Source organism: Rhinopithecus roxellana, chromosome 19 (assembly GCF_007565055.1).
Source record: "Rhinopithecus roxellana isolate Shanxi Qingling chromosome 19, ASM756505v1, whole genome shotgun sequence".
Classification (NCBI taxonomy): Eukaryota; Metazoa; Chordata; class Mammalia; order Primates; family Cercopithecidae; genus Rhinopithecus; species Rhinopithecus roxellana.
In genome coordinates this window covers 63,467,619-63,474,974 of record NC_044567.1, presented here as the reverse complement: position 1 = coordinate 63,474,974, position 7,356 = coordinate 63,467,619, and the positions used below count along the sequence as shown (strand labels likewise).

Genomic DNA, 7,356 nt, shown 5'->3' with positions numbered 1-7,356 from the left:
CAAAGTCCTGGGATTACAGGCACGAGCCACTGAGCCCGGCCGACGGTGTTTTTCTTTAAGTTATAAAAGTAAAATATGCAAAGTGTAATCCCACCACTTTGGGAGGCCAAAGCAGGATCACTTGAATACAGGAGTTTGAGGCCAGCCTGAGCAACGTAGTGAAACTCCCCCACCATCACCCGCCCCCCATCTCTACAAAAAAAAAAATAATAATAATAATAATTAGCCAGGAAGGATGGCGTGCTCCTATAGTCCCAGCTACTCAGGAGGCTGAAGTGGGAGGATCACTTGAGCCCCAGAGGTCGAGGCTGCAGTAAGCCGTGAGTATACTGTACTCCAGCCTGGGTGACACCAAAACCCCATCTCAAAACAAAAAAAACAAAGAGTTTAGATGGTGTTTCTCTTTAAGTTATATAAGTAATATATGCACATGATACAAAATGAAAAGCAAGTGCCTCTCTCCTCCTAACCCCTGCAGGGTTACTCCACAAATATCCTTCCAGAAAGTTTTTGTGGATCTACCAACATATATATATCTGTTCTATTTAAATTTAGGTAAATGGGATTACACTAAACATGTAGCTTGCTTTTTTTAACTTACTATAAGTTGGAGATAATTCCTTTATCAGTACATGGATAGCGGCCTCATTGCTTTTAACAGCTGTGTGACATGATCACAAATATACCCCTGGTCTATTTAACACTCTTCCCTCTCTGGCCTCACAGGTGTGTGTTCCTGCAGCCAAGGCTGTGATCAGCATCCCTGCACCTATGTGGCCGGGCAGCAATGCCATGTTTGCATGGGACAAATCCCTGACACTAGCTTAAACACCACCATGAATACCTCCCCTCCTGGGGACTCCTACACAGCTTCCAGTAGAGCTCCAGGAGAGAGGACCCAGCTCACGTGTTTGTTAGTCTAAAGTCAGATCGTGACTGAGTTTAAACCCCAGCTGCTCCCCTCACATCACCCTCTGCCTCAGTTTTCTCATCCCTAAAATGGGGATGATCATAATGGTACCCACTTCATAGACCTATACCACAGATTATATAGACTAAAGCACTCTGGAATGGCTAGCTGCTCTCACCCCTCCTGTTACAGTATTGAGTTCCAACATCTCCCTATAGAATGCTGGCGCTTTGTGGGCAGACCCTGATTTTGTTCCTGTCTGCACATAACCCTGGAATATGCTGGTTGCACAATAAATGGTCCCTTACATTTGTTTTGTTGTTGTTGTTGTTGTTGTTTTGTTTGTTTGTTTTTTTGAGATGGAGTCTCGCTCTGTCGCCCAGGCTGGAGTGCAGTGGCCGGATCTCAGCTCACTGCAAGCTCCACCTCCCGGGTTGTTCCATTCTCCTGCCTCAGCCTCCCGAGTAGCTGGGACTACAGGCGCCCGCCACCTCGCCTGGCTAGTTTTTTGTATTTTTTTTTTTTTAGTAGAGACGGGGTTTCACCGTGTTAGCCAGGATGGTCTCCATCTCCTGACCTCGTGATCCGCCCGTCTCGGCCTCCCAAAGTGCTGGGATTACAGGCTTGAGCCACCGCCCCCGGCCGGTCCCTTACATTTGTTATTAGGAGCAGCCCCCAGCTTTGGCCCACTCCCCCTTCTTCCAGCCTGTGCCCTCCTTGTGGCCCCAAAACTGGGGAGGAGAGATGCATCTCTCAGGATAATCCCCAGCAGCCAGGTGCTCCCCACCTCCACCCGGGTTAGCAGTAAACACCAGAGTCCTTGGGTTGGCGGGCAGGGTGGCTCAGGAGCTCTCTAAAGTCCAGAGGTTTTGCCTTGGCCCTGACACCCCCACCCCCACCCCTCCAAGGCTGAGTCTCTTCAAACTCTGCTCCTTCTGGCCTGGCCTCCTGGAGTGGGACAGGCGAGATGATAAGCATTGCGGCTGAGAATAGGGCATCCAGACCTTGGATCCTAGCTGCCCTGGCCAAGGTTTTGTTTGTCTAGTCCCAAGAGTCAGGCCCTTGGAGTCCAGGGAAGAGAGAAGGAACCACCTGGGCAGATAGACCCAAGTCAAGGGGCCAGGTGTCGCCAGCGTCCCCAATCTCCAGTCTGGCTCTGGCCCACATGGCAGCTGGAAGGGCCAGAGCTGGGTGGGTTCTGTCAATGCTTCTACAGGGTGTTTGCGGGGGTGGGGGCGGCAGGAGTCAAAAATGTTGGCCTTAGCTACAGGGCAAATGCAGATAGGACCTCCACGGAGAGGCAGTTCCCAACCCAAGGGCACAGCAGAGCTAGGGGAGAGGCCTCGGGGTCCAGGAAGGGGAGGTGTTCAGGCCCAGCTTCCCGGATAGAGTGTGACTAGAGACTTAAAGGGTCAAGGGAAGAGGCCCACCTGGCCTGAGGATGAGGGCGCTGGAGGAAGGGGATGGGAGATTGGGTGCTTTTTCTTGAGGGGAAGAGACGACTTGAAGACAGCAATCCAGACCTAGATGATGTGTTTGGTCTGGGGTGGAGTGAGGATGCCAAGAGGGAAAGGACGGCGCCCTGAAGAGACCAGCTCGGGCAAAAACAGGGCTCTGCCCAGGCGGGGACTGGAAGGCAGCGGCGGGAACCCGGGAAGCAGACAGAGCAAAGGCTGCGTCCGGCAGCCCGGCCCCGCCCCCCGGAGCCCGGCCCCGCCCCCCGGAGCCCGGCCCCGCCCCCCGGAGCCCGGCCCCGCCCCCCGGAGCCCGGCCCCGCCCCCCGGAGCCCGGCCCCGCCCCCCGGAGCCCGGCCCCGCCCCCCGGAGCCCGGCCCCGCCCCCCGGAGCCCGGCCCCGCCCCCCGACCGCCCGCGCGCAGGTAGGGAAGAGGCGGAGCGCCGCCGCCCCGCCCCCGAGGAGCCACCGCCCAGCCGCTCGCAGGCGCCGCACGGAGCTGTGTCCCGGGGACTTGGGGCCGCAGGGAGGTGAGCGCGGGGCGACAAGCGGGGCAGGGCTCACGGCAGCCCAGCCACAGGCGCTGGAAGGGTCCCGAGGTTGTGCCCGAGACTGCCCTGGAGCGGTGGTGCGCGGCCAGGGAGGGTGCCCTGTGCCCGGTGCCCGCCCTGCGGAGCGCCTGGGTCCCACGTGGGCTCGGCTGGAGGCCCGGGCTGGCTCGGAAGGCGCCGGCGGGGCCGCTGGACCCGGTCTGCTGGCCCCTAGGGCTCCGCTCGAACAGGACGCCTAAGGGGTCCTTGGGCAACGGGGCGCCAAATGTAGGGGCAAGACGATTGGGCAGAGGTTTAAACCTCCGGAGGAAGAGAGGGGACTGCGCAGGGCAGTCCCGCCTGCGTCCCAGAAGTGCCTGCACTTCAGACCCTTCTCTCCCCTCCGTTTTCTCCCGGGAGAGCACCGGGCAATCTGAGGCCGAAGTTTGTTAGTTGAGCCGGCCAAGGTGGAAACAGGTGCGGGCATGGGGATGAGGGAGCCGGACTCACACCGCGGGGCTGGACCGGAGCTCAGAAATTGGGCCCAGGAGTCCTGACTTCTGGATGGAGGGGCTGGGGAAGGTTGGCTTGGGCTTGCCTTTTACCTTATTTAACCCCTCGGATGTTCCCCCAGGGCATTGGGTTAGAGACGGATGAGTCCCCTAGGGTACAGACCCCGCCCCACTCCCACGCCAGGGCGCAAACGAAGCCTAGGTTTTGGTCCTGCCCCATTCCATGAAAGATTAACGGAGGGGGCTCTAGGGTTGGAGCTACTGAGAGGGTGGCAGCAGGTGTGTCTGAGGAGCAGAAGGCGGGGGGAGCTGACCCCACATGGGGAGAAGCTGCTATTGCCTGGGCGGCTGGCATCAGGCCCCCAGTGTGTGCCATTTGCTGGTAAAATAATGAGACCAGCATCTGTCTTATTTGACCATCACTGTCTGTAGGGCAGGGAGTGGAGTGGAAAGGGAAGCGTGTTTTAGAGCAGTGATTCTCAACCAGGGGCGACTTTGCTTGCCATGGGATATTTGGCAATGTTGGAGTGATTTTGGGTGTCACACACTTGGGAGGGGAAATGAGTGTTGTTACTGGCAGGTAGTGGGTAGAGGCCAGGGACGCCACCAGATATCTTCAGGGCACAGGACAGTCTGGAGGAATTATCCAGCCCAAAGTGCTGTGCTGTGCCGTGCTGAGGCTGAGAAACCCTGCGCAGCACCTGGTCCGTCAGGTTCCTTCTCAATGATGCTCCCTCACTGGGGAAACTACCTCAGTTTTCCTGAGTGGTTAGGAGAGGAACTTGAAATAAACCTGAATGAGATAAGGGGTAAGGCGGTGTGAGGACACTTATTCCCCTTGCAAGAGTCCTCCTTTGGTGCCATGAACCACCACCGTTCCCGATCTCCACTGGCCCTGCAGGAAGCTGGTCTGGGTGCTGTGGGGTAGAGGTTGGGAATAGGGGACCCCGTCGCAGCCGAGGCCTGGAGTGCTTAACCCCAGGACAGTCTCCCAGGAAGGCTGGGCCGAGGCAGCCCTTGAGCTCAAATATCCCTGGGCTGGAAGGGTGGGCAAAGGATGAACTCTGTTCCCATAGATTTTTCCAAAGCTGAATTGCTGAGGCTGGCATGGGTGCCTGATACCATGTGACCTGCTGGAATTTTCCCTTCTGAACTCACACTTAACTCCTCCAATGATGTACACCTTTTGAAAGTGACATCCAAGGAGTATCAGGGCTCCTAATTCCTGGAAGCTCCCCAGGCTGCTTTCCTCCTGCAATAAAGAGGGCACCCTGGGTTAGCGGACGAGCCCTGGAGTGGGCCCAGCTGCTGGTGGGGTGGGAGCACCCTGGCTGTGGTGTTAGCTGAGCAGAGGTGAGAGATGGGAGACATCAAAGCACAGGCCAGGCGGCCCCCCGGTAGGGATGACTCAGAGTTGTTTGTGTTGGGCTGGAGGAATGTACTTCCAATTTTCTGGCAACAAGGAGGGGTGGCTGGCACGGTGGTAGAGGATCGGATGAAGCAGCCACGTCCGTGCCCAGGAGCCAGAGCTACTTCGCTGCCCTCCCTCCCCATTTTCTTGCAGTAGCCATTACACCCATCTGTTCACTTCTGGACTCGGCCTTCTTGCCTGGGAACCCTGGTGGAGGTTTTCGAGCTTGGCTTCTTTTTGCTGGTGTTGGTGGGGTTTTGTTTGTTTGTTTTTGTTTTTATTTTTGTTTTTTTGGTCTCTCGACTGTAAAAGGCCGAAGTGAAACTCCCACCTTTTCATTTACACAAAAAACAAAAGTGGCCTCCATTGCTGTGAGCCTCTTGAGGGACAGGGCTGAGCACCCAGACTTAGACAAAGTTGTTCAGAAAGTCAGCGGTGGAGCTCAGGTGTGAACCCAGTTGCCCACCCTCAGGCCCAGCCCAGGAGCCCCACAAACAAACCCTCAGTGACTCCTACCTGTCTATATCTGGTGTAGACACACACACACACACACACACACATACACGAGACACACACACAGAAATACACACACACACAAACAGACACTCTCTTTCTCTCCAGCCTAGGAGGGGGACTTTTGTTCCTGTAAGAGGAGGAAAAAATCACACTACAAATGCTTTGGGTGACCTGGGACCCGAGTCCTGCTCTGGGGTCAGTGGTGCTGTTTTTGCTGTGGCCTCAGCTCTGGATACTGTGGTGGCCTCTCCACCAAGGTTTCTGTCCTCCTTGCTGTGTAAACTCTGCCCCAGACAAGGTGACAGATGACAGCAGAAGTCAAGGAGCTGTGCACACCTGCCCGTGAGTGTCCGAGTGGCATGGCTCAGCCTCCTGGTGCTTCCCTTTGGGCCTGGCCCCCGCCTGCCGCTGGCAAAGCACAGGGAAGACGTGTGCCCTCCTGGCTGCCTCTCCCCCTCCACACTCTCCTCAGATCTCTGTGCCACGTACTCTGGAGCAGGCCTCGGCATTGGCCTGTCTGCCCCAGGGGGTTTCCAGAGTGAGCTCACGCATCTGCACCGGCTGCACTGGCTGTCGGAAGCAGCTCCCGGTTTCCTATCTAGCTGAGCCAGGCTGGGGGAGGAGTGGCGGGGACGTCTGCGCCTGCCCAAGTGCAGGCTGACCTCGGCAGTGGTGGTGGCTAGTCAGGGACAGCTCTCAGGGCACGGGCAGCTTCACAGGGAAACCAAGCCTGCCTGGAATGTCATTTTGCCTCCCAGGAGACTTGGATGGGTGTAAAGAAAAACACATCTGGAAATACAAAGCGCCACCATGTCCACGGCCCCTCCTTCAGCAAATGTATCCGGGCGCCTGACTGGGAGTTGTTTGTGGTCCAAAAGCCACTGGAAGGCAGTTCCAGCCCCAATGCCCGGCTCCTCCAGGAAAGTGGTTTCAGCCCAGTGGGCAGCGCGGAAGGTGGGCCAGAGACACTGTTTGGAGTGTGAGGGGAACCTTGTGACCAGTGGAAAAGGATGGAGGAGGATTCCAAACTTCAGGAGCTGGGCCAAGGCCCAGGGGCTGCCGGGCACAGTCATCCATGTGTGTGCTCAATAGGATGGGGTCACTTAACTAGCCTGTGCCTCAGTTTCCCCAGCTGCACAGTGGGGTCACTAACAGTAATCTACCTGGAGGGTTGCATGAGGTGAGGATTCCCGTGGTGAAGGTGTGCAGCCTTCAGTGCAGTGCCTGGCCATGGCAGGAGCAGTGAGGGGAGCCGTCGTGATAATGGTGTTAGGGAGGCTTCAGGTAGGGGCGTGGCTGCCAGTCCATAGCACAGCCTTGGGAGATGGCCAAGGCCCTGCCTCATGGGCTGTCAAGGACTAGACGGGAACATACATATGGAGCAGTGGCACTGTTGTTGTTGTTGTTATTGTTATTCTGTAGGAGTGTGTCTGGGGTAGGGGGACCTCAGTGCCTTGGTGGCCAAGGGAAACGAGGGTGGGTGGGTTTCCATCTGGGCGTGAACTGTTGACCTCTGCCCGGTGATTTTCCTGGCCTGCCAGTGTGTGTGTCACTGACGGTGGTGTGGGGAGCAGATCATGGAGTTGGTGCCCCTCAGCTGTTCTTTCCCTGGCGTAGGTTCCTGGGGCTGGGGGCAGGGTAAAGCTACCTCAAGTCTTGGTTTTCTCCTCTGCCTCCCCCGTGTGGCCCCCAACCCTGTGCCAGCAGGTGGTGCAGGGATGGCTTCCTGCCCTGATCTCCGCCAAGGCTCCCCAGGTTGTCAGTTCCATGTAGCCATAAGAAGATCTGGGGCCGAGCGCAGTGGCTCATGCCTGTAATCCCAGCACTTTTGGGAGGCTGAAGCGAGTGGTCGCAAGGTCAGGAGATGGGGACCATCCTGGCTAACACAGTGAAACTCCGTCTCTACTAAAAATACAAAAAATTAGCTGGGTGTGGTGGCAGGCACCTGTATTCCCAGTTACTCGGGAGACTGAGGCAGGAAAATCGCTTGAACTCAGAAGGCGGAGGTTGCAGTGAGCCGAGA

The 7,356-nt window shown here is 57.0% G+C and overlaps 1 protein-coding gene across 1 annotated transcript in view; it reads left to right on the top strand.

Annotated features, from left to right (window-relative positions):
- The first annotated feature begins 2,816 nt into the window (after positions 1-2,816).
- RHBDF2 (rhomboid 5 homolog 2) overlaps positions 2,817-7,356 on the top strand; it is a 28,810-nt gene continuing 24,270 nt past the window's right edge. The window contains exon 1 of the mRNA XM_010387518.2: positions 2,817-2,894. The gene's annotated coding sequence lies outside the window, so the exon portion shown is untranslated. The remainder of the gene's footprint in view (positions 2,895-7,356) is intronic.